Here is a 15,063-nt window from a genome sequence, read left to right as displayed (position 1 = left end):
ATTTCATTTCTTCTTGGCAGGTTCCCCGCTTTCTGGCATTCATGGCAGTGCTTCACTAGTTCCTTTGCATCTTTGAAGATAGTGGGCCAATAAAAACCACACTGCAACACCTTAGCTGCTGTTCTTTCTCCTGCAAAATGTCCTCCATAAGTGGAGCCATGGCAGTCCCATAAGACTTCCCTTCCTTCTTCCTCTGATATGCATCTTCTGAGTATGCCATCGGAACATTTTTTGAACAAGTATGGGTCGTCCCAGATGAAGTATTTGGCATCATTTACCAATTTCTTCCTTTGATGCTTGTTAAATTCCAACGGCCAACTCCCAGTGGCCTTGAAGTTTGCTATGTCTGCAAACCAAGGTGCTTTGTGAATTACCATGAGTTGTTCATCAGGGAAGCACTCATTTATATGTGTGCTTTGTGCTCTTCCTTCTTCACATGGTATCCTTGATAAATGGTCTGCCACCTTGTTCTCTACACCCTTCTTGTCTTTGATTTCAATGGCAAATTCCTGTAACAAAAGAACCCATCTAATAAGTCTTGGTTTGGATTCTTGTTTAGCAAGTAAGTATTTTAAAGCTGAATGATCAGTGAAGACAATGACTTTAGATCCAATGAGATAGGATCTAAATTTGTCAAATGCAAAGACTATTGCTAAGAGTTCTTTTTTAGTGGTTGTGTAATTCCTTTGGTTAGCATTCAAGACTTTACTGGCATAATAAATCACATGTACCAAATTGTCTTTCCTTTGTCCTAACACTGCCCCAATAGCAAGGTCTGATGCATCACACATCAGTTCAAAAGGTAAGTTCCAATCCGGTGGGGCAATGATAGGTGCAGAGGAAAGTTTTTGCTTCAAAAGTTCATAGGCTAGCATGCAATTTTTATCAAATACAAAGGGTGTATCAGAGACAAGCAAGTTACTCAAAGGTTTGGCTATTTTAGAAAAATCTCTAATAAACCTTCTGTAAAACCCAGCGTGTCCCAAAAAACTCCTAATTGCCTTGACATTACTTGGTGGAGGTAGTTTTTCAATGATTTCCACCTTAGCTTTGTCCACCTCCATGCCTCTATTAGAGATTTTGTGGCCAAGGACTATTCCTTCTGTGACCATGAAATGACATTTTTCCCAGTTTAATACTAGGTTAGTCTCTTGGCACCTCTTAAGCACCAAGGCAAGGTGGTGTAGGCAGCTGGGAAAAGAATCTCCAAACACAGAAAAATCGTCCATGAAGACCTCAATAAATTTTTCAATCATGTCCGAAAAGATGGACAGCATGCATCTTTGGAAAGTGGCAGGTGCATTGCACAATCCAAAGGGCATGCGTCTATAAGCAAAAACTCCATATGGACAAACAAATGATGTTTTCTCTTGATCACTAGGATCAACTACTATTTGGTTGTATCCTGAATATCCGTCCAAGAAGCAATAGTAAGCATGTCCGGTAAGCCTTTCAAGCATCTGATCCATGAATGGGAGTGGGAAATGATCCTTTCTGGTGGCTTCATTGAGCTTCCTGTAGTCTATGCACATCCTCCACCCAGTGACGGTTCTTGTGGGTATGAGTTCGTTCTTCTCATTTGGCACCACAGTTATGCCACCTTTCTTGGGAACTACATGGATGGGACTAACCCATGGGCTATCAGAAATGGGGTAAATTACCCCTGCCTGCCATAACTTCATGACTTCCTTTTGTACCACTTCTTTCATGACGGGGTTCAATCTTCTCTGAGCTTGAATGGAGGGTCTAGCATCCTCTTCTAGCAAGATTTTATGCATGCATATGGATGAACTTATCCCCTTCAAATCGGCTAGGGTTCATCCAATGGCATCTTGGTGAGTTTGTAACACTTTGATCAATTCTTCTTCCTATTCTTGGCTCAGGGCAGAGTTAATGATAACAGGGTGACTCTCATTACTACCCAAGTATGCATACTTGAGATTAGGAGGCAATGCTTTGAGCTCAGGTTTTGGTGCTTCCTTCTCTTCTTTCACTCTCTCTGGCGTTGTTTCAGCAACCTTGCTGTCACTAACTTCAATATCCTTGGTGAACTCCTCCTCTGCCATTTCCTTTATTGTTTCCTCAAAAGTTTCTTGTACTGCAATGTCCACTACATCAACCCTCATGCATTCCCTTAGTGATTCTGATGGATAGCTCATTGCCTTGAATACATTAAACACCAATTTCTCATCATGTAGTCTAAGAGTGAGTTCACCCTTTTGTACATCTATGATGGCTCCAGCAGTGGCTAGGAAGGGTCTTCCCAGAATTATTGAAGCTTTGGCTTCTTCCTCCATATCTAACACCACAAAATCAGCAGGAAATATAAAATCTCCCACTTTCACCAACAAATCCTCAACTATCCCATGAGGGAATTTAAAAGTTCGATCTGCCAATTGGAGAGCCATTCTTGTTGGTTTGGCTTCCTCAATCTTCATTCTTCTCATCATTGTTAGAGACATCAAATTGATGCTGGCCCCTAAGTCACACAGGGCCTTCTCCACCATGACTTCTCCTATGATGCAGGGGATTTGGAAACTGCCTGGGTCCTTCAATTTCTGAGGCAATTTGTGCTGAATGATGGCACTGCATTCTTCAGTTAACAACACAGTTTCCTCATTTCTCCAGCTTCTCTTCTTGGTCATTAATTCTTTTAAGAATTTTGCATAGAGTGGCATTTGCTCTATTGCCTCAGCAAACGGAATGTTGATTTGGAGCTTCTTGAAAATCTCCAAGAACCTGGAGAATTGACCATCCTTTTCACTTTTCATCAAACGTTGAGGATATGGTGCTTTAGGTGTATAAGGCTTCAGGACCTCTTTTTCTTTTTCTTTTGTTGTAGACGATATAAAAGATTGTCCTTGTTCCTTATCTCTCACAATTTCCTTTGCTTCATCCTCTGTGGTTTCCTTTGAGATCTCCTTTAGATTCTTTCCGCTTCTAAGGGTTATGGCCTTACATTCTTCCCTTGCAATAGCCTTGGCAGCATGAGAAACGCTTGTCCCAGGGTTTTGCTTAGACAAATACAAAATTTGATTTTCTAGCTTCAGGATGGCAGCTCCTTGGTTTTGCAGGTTAGAATTTACTTCTTCCTTAAAAGCTTTCAATTCGGTTATGTCTTGACTCATGGTTGCAAGCATTCCTTCTATCCGGTTCAATTGATCTTGAAATTGTTGGGTTGGATTAGGTTGGGTAGGTTGATTATTTTGGCCATGATATGATGGTTGGGGGTAAGTGTTTTGTGTGGCTTGGTATGATCTTTGGTTGGAGTTTTGGTATGTGGAATTGTTATGTTGGTTGTGGTTGTAAGGTTTGTGGTTTTGTGGTTGGGTTTGTTGGTTTCCCCACCCAAAGTTTGGGTGGTTTCTCCAGCCTGGGTTGTAAGTGTTGGAATGTGGATCATATGATTGCCTTTGTTGGTTTCCCACATAATTGGCCTCTTCCCAATCACCTCCTTCAATGCTTACCTCCTCTTGATCTTGTGTGTGTATTGCAGCCACTTGCTTTGTTTCTAATTGCCTGGTAAGCTCTGCTAGTTGTTTGGCAAACACCTTGTTTTGGGCTAGAATTGTATCAACATGGTTCAGCTCCATGACTCCCTTAGTGTTGTGCCTTTCTGATGCATAGTAGTACTCATTCTCAGCCACTGTCTCAATCACTTCAATGGCCTCTTCCACAGTCTTTTTCCTGTTCAATGAACCTCCTGATGAATGGTCTACAGCCTTCCTTGATTCATAAGAGAGTCCATCATAGAAAATGTGCAATTGCACCCAGTCATGGAACATGTCTGGTGGGCATTTCCTTGTCAAGTCCTTGAATCTCTCCCATGCCTCGTAGAGAGTTTCACCATCTTGTTGTCTAAAAGTCTGAACCTCAGATCGAAGCCTATTGACCTTTTGTGGGGGGTAGAAACGTGCCAGAAACTTGCTTTCCACCTCATCCCATGTTGTTAGACTCCCCCTTGGGAATGATTCCAGCCACTTAGCTGCTTTGTCCCTAAGTGAAAATGGGAACAAAAGCAGTTTATAGGCATCTTCCTGGACTCCATTGGACTTCACAGTGTCACAAATTCTCAGGAATTTTGTGAGATGTTGGTTGGGATCTTCATTAGCACTTCCACCAAATGAACAATGATTCTCTACAAGTGATATTAGCTGTGGTTTGAGCTCAAAATTGTTGGCCTGAATGGGTGGTTTCTGGATGCTGCTACCACAATTCCCAGAGGTTGGGTTTATGTATGAACTAAGAACCCTCCTCTCAGGAATGGCATTGTTTCCATCAGCTCTCTCATGGTTGTGAACTTCTCTATCCATGTTGAGATCTAAAGCTTCCTCAAAATTGTCCTCAGATTCTCCTTCAGATTCCTCTTCTCCCACTACTCTCTTCCCTCTTGCTTCCCTTCTCAGTCTATGAAGGGTCCTCTCTGGTTCGGTATATGGAGGAGTTGATGTCTCTCCTCTCCTACCTGTCATACAAGAACACAGCACAGGCACAAACAAGTGAAATACTCTTGGTTAATGGAAGAGTATGGTTAGAGCAATTGAGGAATTAATTCAAACAGTTAGTGAGTCAGTGAGTTAGTTGCTTGAATTTAAAGGCATAAAGAAAGAAAGCATGTAACCGAGTGCAGAAATTAAAATTCAACAAGTAACTTGAACAGAATTAACAAAGCAAGAGAAATTGCTCAATCTAGTTAGCTTCCAATTGGAGAATTGTCAATCGAAAACCAATCCCCGGCAACGGCGCCATAAACTTGATGCGCATAAACTAGTTATGCTACGATTTAGGAAATTGCACGATCGGCAAAATTCCTTCCGGCAAGTGCACCGGTTATCGTCAAGTAAAAACTCACAATAGAGTGAGGTCGAATCCCACAAGGATTGGTTGAGTGAGCAATTCGGATTAGAAGTGTGTTCTAGTTGAGCGGAATCAAGATTTAGATGAGAATTGCAGAATGTAAAATTGGCGGGAAAAGTAAATGATAAGGAATTGAAATGGCGGAATCTTAAATTGCATGAATTAAAGAGCAGAATGTAAATTGCTGAAATTAAAAAGGAATGGGGGTGATTGCATGAATTGAGTTGCAGAATGTAAAGAGAAGATGGAAATCAGAATTGGGGGATTCATTGGGTTATAGGAGATATTGAGATCTCCGAATCAAAATATGTTTATCTCTTCCTCAAGCAATGCGTTCATTGAATTTTGCTTGGCAATCTTATATGATTGGATCCCAATCCCTTGGCTCACCAATTCTCTCTAAAAATGAACAAATTCCCAATCCCTTGGTTTAAATGTTCATAAGAAGAGATGATGCTCGATCACTGATTATACCACACAGTTTCATGAACCACAATTTGGTAGGATTACATGTCACAATATCCATCCAAACCCCAATCCAATTCACTGTGAGAAAGCTTCTCTAGCATGAATCCTCCATTCCTTTCCCAAGGTTCCGAAGGATTCCAATTATGAGTAGTTTCTTTCCCAAGACAACTACCCAATGGAATTAGATCGAGAAGCTTTCTAACAAAATTCAAGAGAAAAGATTGAAGAAGAAGATAAACTATTATTGATTCATTGAATTACAATAGAGCTCCCTAACCCAATGAAAAGGGGTTTAGTGAGTCATAGCTCTGAATTCAATTACAAAGATATGAAAACTAGCTAAAAGTGAAGGTAAAAGTAAAGGTCCTTCTCCCTTAAATTCTATCCTATTTATACACTTTCTATATTGAGCTTCTGTTGTGTTTCTTGGGCTTTGAGGCCTCTCTCTGCTTTCCTTTTGCCTTGGGTTTATGATCCATAATCTTGATGAGGTTGTTGATCCAAATTCTATAACATTCATTGAGCCAACTTAGTGATAATCAAATAATGACACATGACTCAATAAATTGAGATTTCAAACTCATCAATCCTTCAGGCCCAAATCCATAAACCATGATATTCAATTGGGTTTCATACCAGAATAAGTTTAAGTTAATGTTTGTGCTCAAATACTAACTTAAACCACAATATTTTTGGTCTAGAAACCTTTTCCAAGAGTGGCGTTTAAGTTGCAGTTTAAGCTTAAACTGCAGCTTAAACGCCAGATACTTCCTAGTGAGGCCTTTTGTAGAAGCACGTTTAAGCTTCAGTTTAAGGTTAAACTGAAGCTTAAACGTGGAAATGGAAGAAGGCAGCCCTGGAGAGTCATGTAGTCGAACACGTTTAAGCTTCAGTTTAAGGTTAAACTGAAGCTTAAACGTGGATATAGGAAGGGCAGCCCTGGAGGTCGAACACGTTTAACCTCCAGTTTAAGGTTAAACTGGAGGTTAAACGTGGAAATGGAAGGAGGCATCCTGGAGGTCGAACACGTTTAACCTCCAGTTTAAGGTTAAACTAGAGGTTAAACGTGGAAGCTTAGAAGAGTAGCCCTGGAGGTGTCGAACACGTTTAAGCTCCAGTTTGAGGTCAAATTGGAGCTTAAACGTGGAAATGGAGAGAGCAACCCTGGAGGAGAGTTCTTGGTCGAACACGTTTAAGCTCCAGTTTGAGGTCAAACTGGAGCTTAAACGTGGAAATGGCTCCCTGGTGCTTTTCCCATTCTGGCGTTTAACCTCCAGTTTGAGGTCAAACTGGAGGTTAAACGTGGAACTCCTTCCTGAGTGACATTCTCATTCTGGCGTTTAACCTCCAGTTTGAGGTCAAACTGGAGGTTAAACGTGGAATGCTTCTTTGGTGAGACTTTCCATTCTGGCGTTTAACCTCCAGTTTAAGGTTAAACTGGAGGTTAAACTTCAATTCCAGCATTTCTTATCCTTCATGATTCTGGCGTTTAAGCTCCAGTTTAGGCTTAAACTGGAACTTAAACTCCACATGTGATATACAAGCTTCCTTTATTGATTTTGTTGCTTCCTTGCTTAGCCTCATCTTCCCTGAAATCATCCAAACAAATGCATCAAAGTCTTGCAAAATTTCATGAGAAATCTTCCATTCATATCATTCAAGTAATATAACTAAAACTCATGGAATTTGCATCAAAATCATATTGTTTGGATGGTTCATTGCTTTGTCATTCTTTTAACCATTCTTGGTTACTTTAAGCTCAAGAAAATGCATAAAACAACTAAAACTAACAGAAAAATGCTAGTGAAACTAGCCTAAGATGCCTTGGCATCAGTTCTGTATTTTACCACATCACTAGCCTTAAGTGGAAAAACAAATTAATTACCCCAAATTAAATCTTTGGTTAGCTTAAGATAAAGATCGTGTATCAATCAAGTGTGGGAAACCGTGGGAACTTGGGTTGATAGGAAAGTGTTGAATTTTATTAAAAAGATCTTGGGAATTTGGGTACCTACTCATGTGAGACCAGAAAAAAATTAAAAACCTATGTGCATTGATAAAGTTATGTTTGCTTTTATGTTTAAAAAAAAACCAAAAATATTCGAATAAATAAGGGGACAAATTACCCCAATACTAAGTTGAATAAAAGATCAATGCATAGGTGATGAAATTGAAAAACATTTGGTACATGAGTATGTGAAATATGCAAAAGTGGAAATTATGGGTAGCTAGGCATGATTTTAGAAGTATATATAGAGTGTGTGTGTGTGTGTGTGTGTGTGTGTGTGTGTGTGTGTGTGTTAGGTAAGAGCTTAGGTTAGTCAAAGATTCATATTTTAGCTCACTTGGCCATACATATATCCTCACCCTTACCTTAGCCCCATTACAACCTTGAAAAGACCTCATGATGTTTACATTGGTATACTAAATATTTGTTGATTGGTTAGATGAAGAACAAGGTCTAGAGAGCATGACTAGAGAAGAGTAGAGTGATTAACCCTAGACACTTGAGAGATTAGAGTGATATACACTACCAGTGAAGGTTCAATGCTTGATTCTATGTTTCCTGCTTTCATGAGCTGTCTTCTTACATGTTTACTTGTCTTTTATTATGTGATTTAGATTAGTGGAATCTGATTTATGTTTGTCTTAGAGAACTTATTTACTTTTAACCAAGTAGACAGAAACATCTCGGCATATACTTGCATTCATAAGTTGCATCTCATGAGTCTTACCTTCCCCTATTCATTCTTTTGTATCCTTGAGCTTAGCATGAGGACATGCTAATGTTTAAGTGTGGGCAGTTTGATAAACCATTATTTTATGGCTTATCTTGTGCTAATTTGAGTGGTTTTTATTAATTCTTTGCTCACTTATTCAGATAAATTGCATGGTTTTACAAATCCTTCTTAATTCTGTGATATAATTAAAAACTTGCTTCCTAAGCCTTTAAATTGTGTATTTTAATTCCCTCTTCATACCATTCGATGCTGTGATCTGTGTGTTAAGTATTTTCAGGCTTTATAGGGCAGGAATGGCTTAGAGGATGGAGAGGAAGCTTGCAAAAATGAAAGGAGCACAAGAAATAAAGGAGACAACCAGCGAGGAGCGACGCGCACGCATGGCTCACACGTGCGCATGAATTGAAGTTCGCACGCGTGACTGACGCGAACACGTGACATGCGCTACCTGCAGAAATCGCAGAAAATGCTGGGGGTGATTTTGGGCTGAGTTTAGACCCAGTTTTCGGCCTAGAAACACAGACTAGACCCAGGGGACGAGCAGAGACTCAGGACACATTCTCATTCGTATAGTTTTAGATTTTAGATTAGATTCTTAGAGAGAGAATTTACTCGTCCTCTAGGTTTTCCTTCACATTCAGAGTTTTCGTTTTTATGCTTTTGCTTTAGATATTGAAAAGAGTCACTACCTCCGTTGAAGTTGCTATTATTCTAGTTTGCTTTCTTATTCCTTTACTCTTTTGATTACTTATTAACCCTGTTCAGATACGTATGTTGCATTTTGGGATTTATTATTGCAAAGAACTATTTTTACTTTTAATTCATTTTTAATTCCTATTTTGTTTAATTTATTGTGTCTTCTTCTTATATTTCTGTGAACGTTATTTTCATGTCAATGGAGTAGACTCCCAACTTGACTTGGGGGTTGATTAAGAGGAGACCCTTGAGTTGGAATACTCAAGTGTTAATTTTAATCGGGAGTTGTTGGCTGGCTCTCTAGTCTCTAACTCTAATCCTTCCTTGGGGAGAGGATTAGGACCTGAAGGTTATAGTTGGTTAGTTAGTTACTTGACTTTCCCTTATTAGGCAAGGGATAACTAAGTAGAACAACACCCTTTTTAATATTACACTTGGGAAAATCCAACAAGGATAGAACTTCCAATTAATCATTCCCCCGGTCAAGGCTTTTTATTTGATTATATAAATCTCTTTTAATTTACATTGCTTTAATTTACAATTATTTATTTTTCCATTTTCCAACTCTAAAAAATTCTCGAAAAATTCCTGACTAATAAAATAGCACTCTTTTGTCAACTCATTGGGAGACGACCTGGGATTCAAACTCCCAGTATTTTATTCTAAAATTTGTGACAACCTTTTCTAAATTGATAAGCGGATTTTTGCTGGTTAAGAGCTATACATACAATGCATTTCTTACTATAATTTCTTAATTGGCTTATTTCCGCATCTATCACCTGCCATTAGAGCAAACAACTTTGAGCTTAAGCCTCAGTTGGTTTCTCTAATACAACAGAATTGCAAATTCCATGGAATTCTACTGGAAGATCCACATCAGTTTCTATCTAAATTTTTGCAAATCTGTGACACTGTTAAGACCAATGGAGTGGATCCTGAGGTCTACAGACTTATGCTCTTTCCCTTTGCAGTTAGACACGGAGCTAGGATATGGTTGGAATCTCAACCAGCCTATACTCTTGAAAAAAGTTGGTCAATGCTTTATTAGCCAAGTCCTTTCCACCTCAGAAGATGAGCAAAATCAAAGTGAAAGTTCAAACCTTCAGACAAAGAGAAGGTGAATCCCTCTATGAAGCTTGGAAAAGATACAAGCAACTAATTAGGAGATATCCTTCTGACATGCTCTCAAAATGGTCTATCCTAGGCATCTTCTATTATGGTCTTTCTAAGATGTCCAAAATATCATTGGACAGCTCTGCAGGTGGATCACTCCACTTAAAGAAAATGCCTGCAGAAGCAAGAGAACTCATTGAGATGGTTGTAAACAACCAATTCATGTACACTTCTGAAAGAAATCCTCTGAATAATGGGGCAGCTCAGAAGAAAGGAGTTTTTGAAGTTGACACTCTGAATGCCATATTGGCTCAGTATAAGATATTGACCCAGCAAGTCAACATGGCAGCACTCTCTCAGCATTTAACTGGAATACAAGCTACAACTGGTAGCCCTCAAGAAGCTTTCTCTGAAGGAGAAGCTTATGATCCTAACCAACCAATAATGGAGGAGGTGAATTACATGGGAGAACCATATGGAAACACCTATAACCCCTCATGGAGGAATCATCCTAACCTTTCATGGAAGGATCAACAGAAGCCTCAGTAAGGCTTCAATAACAATCAAGGTGGAAGAACCCAGAATAGGTTCAACAACAGGCCACCATTTCCATTTTCTCAAGAGAATATGGAGACTCCTAAGCAGAGCCTTTTTGACTTAGTAACTATAGTCTCCAACCTCTCTAAGACCACTCAGTTTCATAACTGAAACAAGGTCCTCCATTAGAAATTTGGAGGTACAAGTTGGACAACTGAGCAAGAGAATCCCTGAGACTCCTCCTGATACTCTTCCTAGTAACACTGAAGTAAACCCAAGAGAAGAGTGTAAGGCCATAACCACTGAGGATGAGGCTAAATCTAGAGAGACTGAGATGGCGTTGAACGCCAGTAAGGAATACCTTACTGGTCGTTCAACGCCCACATTGGCTAAGAGCTTGGTGTTGAACGCTAGTGAAGAGGATCTCACTGGGCGTTCAACGCCCAAAATGGCATCAAAGTTGGCGTTTAACACCCATACTGGCAAAGAAGCTCGCATTGAATGCCAGTGAAGATGTCCCCACTGGGCGTTCAACGCCTAAAAGGCCACAAGAGGTGGAGTTGAACGCCAGTAAGGAGGTTCCTACTGAGTGTTCAACGCACAACAAGGAAGTCGATATCCAAGAATTAAAGGAAGCCAAGGCTCATATAGAGACCATAAAGGTTCCCTTGTATGCACTCCTGCAGTGCATGAGTTCTGATGAATACTCATCCTCTGATAAGGATGAAGAAACTATGGAAGAGCAAGTTGCTTGGTACCTAGGAGCTCTTATGAAGCTAAATGCCAAGCTGTTTGGCACAAAAACTTTGGAGGAAGAACCTCCAGTGATTACCAAAGAACTCAATGCTTTGGTACAGCAGAAGCTACCTCAGAAGCTTCCGGATCCCGGACGCTTTCTAATTACCTGCACCATAGGCACCATGACCTTTGAGAAGGCTCTGTGTGACCTAGGGTCAAGTATAAACCTCATGCCACTCTTTGTAATGGAGAAGTTGGGAATCTTTGATATACAAGATGCAAATATCTCACTAGAGATGGCAGACAAGTCAATGAAGAAAGCATATGGCTTAGTAGAGGATGTCTTGGTGAAGGTTGAGAACCTTTACATCCCTGCACACTTCATAATCCTTGATACTAGGGAAGATGAGGATGAATCCATCATCCTTGGAAGACCTTTCGTAGCCACTTCCAATGCTATCATTGATGTAGCTAAGGGAGAACTGATTTTACAACTCGGGGAGGATCACATCTTGTTCAGGATGCCTCACCCCAACTCGTCCTCTGAGAAAAGAGAGATAACTGTGTAATACTTAGTGTTCCAACCATCTTTTTCAGTGCAGAGCTTTACTGAGCCCCCAAACATCAATTCTAAGTTTGGTGTTGGGCAGCCATCAACAAGCACTGAGAACAAAAGTACTAAGAAGAAAGTACCTAAAGGCTAAAGGGACAAGAAAGTTCCCACTTAAGGCCTCTCACCTGGCATGAGAGTTATCTTTACCAAGAAACCAATCGTACCATATACAGTGAGTCGTGTCTTGTCTCTGGAGCATGTGGAGCTCATCCATGATATGACAGGAAGAAAGTTCACTGTAAGGGGTGAAATTCTGAGCCCATATCAATCTTCGTAAGGAGCTAACCGTCAAGCTAGTGACGTTAAAGAAGCGCTTGTTGGGAGGCAACCCAACCACAGCTATTATTTATGTTTATCTTTGAATTTGTTTTTCTTAATTATTTTTCTTTAGGTTCATGATCATGTGCATTAGTCAGAACAGAGACAGAAACGTTCAGAAATAGAAACAAAATACTTCGGAGTGCATGTCTTGCTAGCGTAGAACGCCAAACAAGAAGGCAGGAGTGGGCGTTCAACGCCCACAAAGGGTAACATTATTGGCGTTGAATGCCAGCCCTAGAGCAGAGGCTAGGCGTTCAACGCCCAACAGAGGCAGAAGACCTAGCGTTGAACGCCAGGAAGGTGGTCCCTCATGGGCATTCAACGCCCTGGGTGGAGCAGCAAGCTGGCCTTGAACCCTAGCCATTGAGTATATGATGGGCGTTCAACGCCCATAAGGAGGGCATGGATTCTGAATTCCCTAGCCTCTCAGGATCAGTGGGTCCCACAGCATCTTTACTTACCCCACTTCTTCCCTCTTCTTTTTCACACTTCTCCATACACTTTTTCCTATAAACCCTAGCCAATCACATCCATATCACTTTCCCAAACCATCATAACTACCACCAACCCTCACCCAATTCAAAATCAAATTTTCCTCCCATTTATCCCACCCATGACCGAACCCTAACCTAGCCCACTGACGTTAAGATTTTTGTCAGTAAAAAAATTCATAGAAACGGTTGCGTTGTAGATATAGTTTCTAAACCGGCAAAAATCCCTTCGTACAAACGTGTTGGGTGTCACAAGTAACAAACCCCTTAAAAATTGTTAACCGAGTATTCAAACCTCGGGTCGTCTTCTCAAGGAACTGCGAGGAAGTATGTTCTTATTATTGGCTATAAAGGTTGTAATCGGGGTTTAGAAGATGAGAAGCAAGTAAATTAAATGACGAGTGAATTAATTGGCAAGTAAAAATAAATAATAACTGTAGAACAACTTTTGGCAAGATAAGGGAAATTAGAAGTCCAACTTAGTTATCCTTCTCAACTATAATGAAAGTTGTATCTTAATTCCACTTGGTCAACCTTTACCAGAGCAAAGGAAAGTTAAGGGACTAATTAAATTGACCTTTGAATCCTAATTATTTCCTAAGAAAAGGTTGGGATTAATTAAGTTTAACTCAATTAGCAAGGTAACGATTATCAATTATGTTGAGTTTAATAAATGTTGAGTTACTGAATTCTTAACCAAAACCAAAAGGGGAAGAAGTAAATTGCTGAAATAATAAAAGTGTCCTCAGATGGGAAGCAATGGCAACTTAAATCAAAGAGAATAATCATAAACTGAAAATACCTCAAATTATCATTAATTCAATTAGAAATCTGTAACATGGAATAACTCGTAAATTATAATAATCAATTCAAATGTTGAAATAAATAAATAAAAGTAAAACTAAAAAGAACATTAAACCTGGATCCAGAGTTACTTTTAAAACAAGAAGAAATCCTAAATCCTAAAAGAGAGAGAGAGGAGATCTCCCTCTCAACTAAATCTAAATCATTGAAAGGTGAAAATATGCGAGCTCCCTTTGAATGGAAGCATTCCCACACTTTATAACCTCTGGTCTATGCTGTCTGTACTTGGATCTAGGCCAAAAAGGGCTTCAGAATTCGCTGGGGGCATATTCTGTAATTTCTGGTGCGTGGCCTCTGTCACGCGTCCGCGTGGGTCATGCGGTCGCATCATTTGGAGCTTTTCCTTGCCACGCGGTCGCATCAGTCATGCGACCGCGTCATGTGTATTCTGCTTAAGGAGCGCGGTCGCGTCAGTCATGCGGCCGCGTCGCTGTTGATTCGTGCTTGGCACGCGATCGCGTCATCCATACGATCGCATGGACACCAGTTTCTTTAAATCTCCGTTTTGCTTCCTCCTTCCATTCTAGTATGTTTCTTTTTTCATCCTTTAAGTCATTCTTCCCTTTAGAAAATCTGAAACTACTCAACACAGCAATCACGGCATCGAATGGAAATAAAGGTAATTAAATTAATTAATTTTTAAAGCTTAGAAAACATGTTTTTCATTATATGACATAATAAGGAAGGGAAAGTAAAACTATGCAATTAATGTGAATAAGTAGGTGAAGAGTTGAATAAATCACTCTAATTAAGCACAAAAGAACTCATGAAATATGGGTTTATCAACCTCCCCACACTTAAACACTAGCATGTCCTCATGCTAAATCCAAGGTAAATAATTAAGGTTAAAGTGATGGAATGTTATGAAATGCAACCTATGCTAAATGCATCTACCTAATGAGTCATGAAATTCTAATTCATCCACTCATATATAAAGTTTACATGTAGCTAAGTTAATTCACATTCTCAAGGAGTTGTGTGTATATATATAGCCAACCCTTAAATAATAAAACACTTTAGCAAATGAGATGGGAAAGAAAACATTGTACAAACTTGCAAAACAATTAGTAAATTTTAAGCACAGATATATGTTGATGAGTTATTGAACCCTCACTGGATTTTGTGTTTACTCTTTAGTCACTCAGTGTTTATTGGGTTTATTCACTCTATTTTTCTTTTTATTCTTAATTTCTACAGCTTTGTTTTTCATCTAACCAATCAACAATTATAGAATATAGTCATACCAAAAAGTCCTGAGGTCTTAATTAAGGTTGTAATGTGGTCAAGGTAAAGGTAAGGATTTATGTATAGGGTCAAGTGAGCTAATAAGTGAATCCTTAATTAGACTAAGATCTCACCTAACATACACATCTAGTAAAATAAAATTTCTTTACCTAATTTCCCATAATTTCCCACTTATTGTTACATGCTCATGTTTCACTTTTTATCATTTTTTTTTCATGTGCATTGTTTTTATTTTGCATTGGGGAATTTCTTTTGTATCCCCTTTTATTTAAATGCTGAAAAAAATTAACTTTTTTTTTAATGCACATGATAATTGAATCATTTAGATTTTCTCATGAGCATGCTTTCCAAATTTTATTTTATTCCTTTTAACTTCTCT

The 15,063-nt window shown here is 39.3% G+C and overlaps 1 non-coding gene across 1 annotated transcript; it reads left to right on the top strand.

The window, feature by feature from the left end:
• The first annotated feature begins 3,783 nt into the window (after positions 1 to 3,783).
• On the top strand, positions 3,784 to 3,887 carry LOC112788419 (small nucleolar RNA R71). The gene has a single exon (XR_003195783.1). It is a non-coding gene; the product is annotated as a small nucleolar RNA R71 (small nucleolar RNA).
• The last annotated feature ends 11,176 nt before the right edge of the window (positions 3,888 to 15,063 follow it).

This window comes from Arachis hypogaea, chromosome 20 (assembly GCF_003086295.3).
Source record: "Arachis hypogaea cultivar Tifrunner chromosome 20, arahy.Tifrunner.gnm2.J5K5, whole genome shotgun sequence".
Classification (NCBI taxonomy): domain Eukaryota; kingdom Viridiplantae; phylum Streptophyta; class Magnoliopsida; order Fabales; family Fabaceae; genus Arachis; species Arachis hypogaea.
The sequence above is the reverse complement of the archived record's forward strand: the minus strand, read 5'-3'. Positions and strand labels throughout refer to the sequence as shown.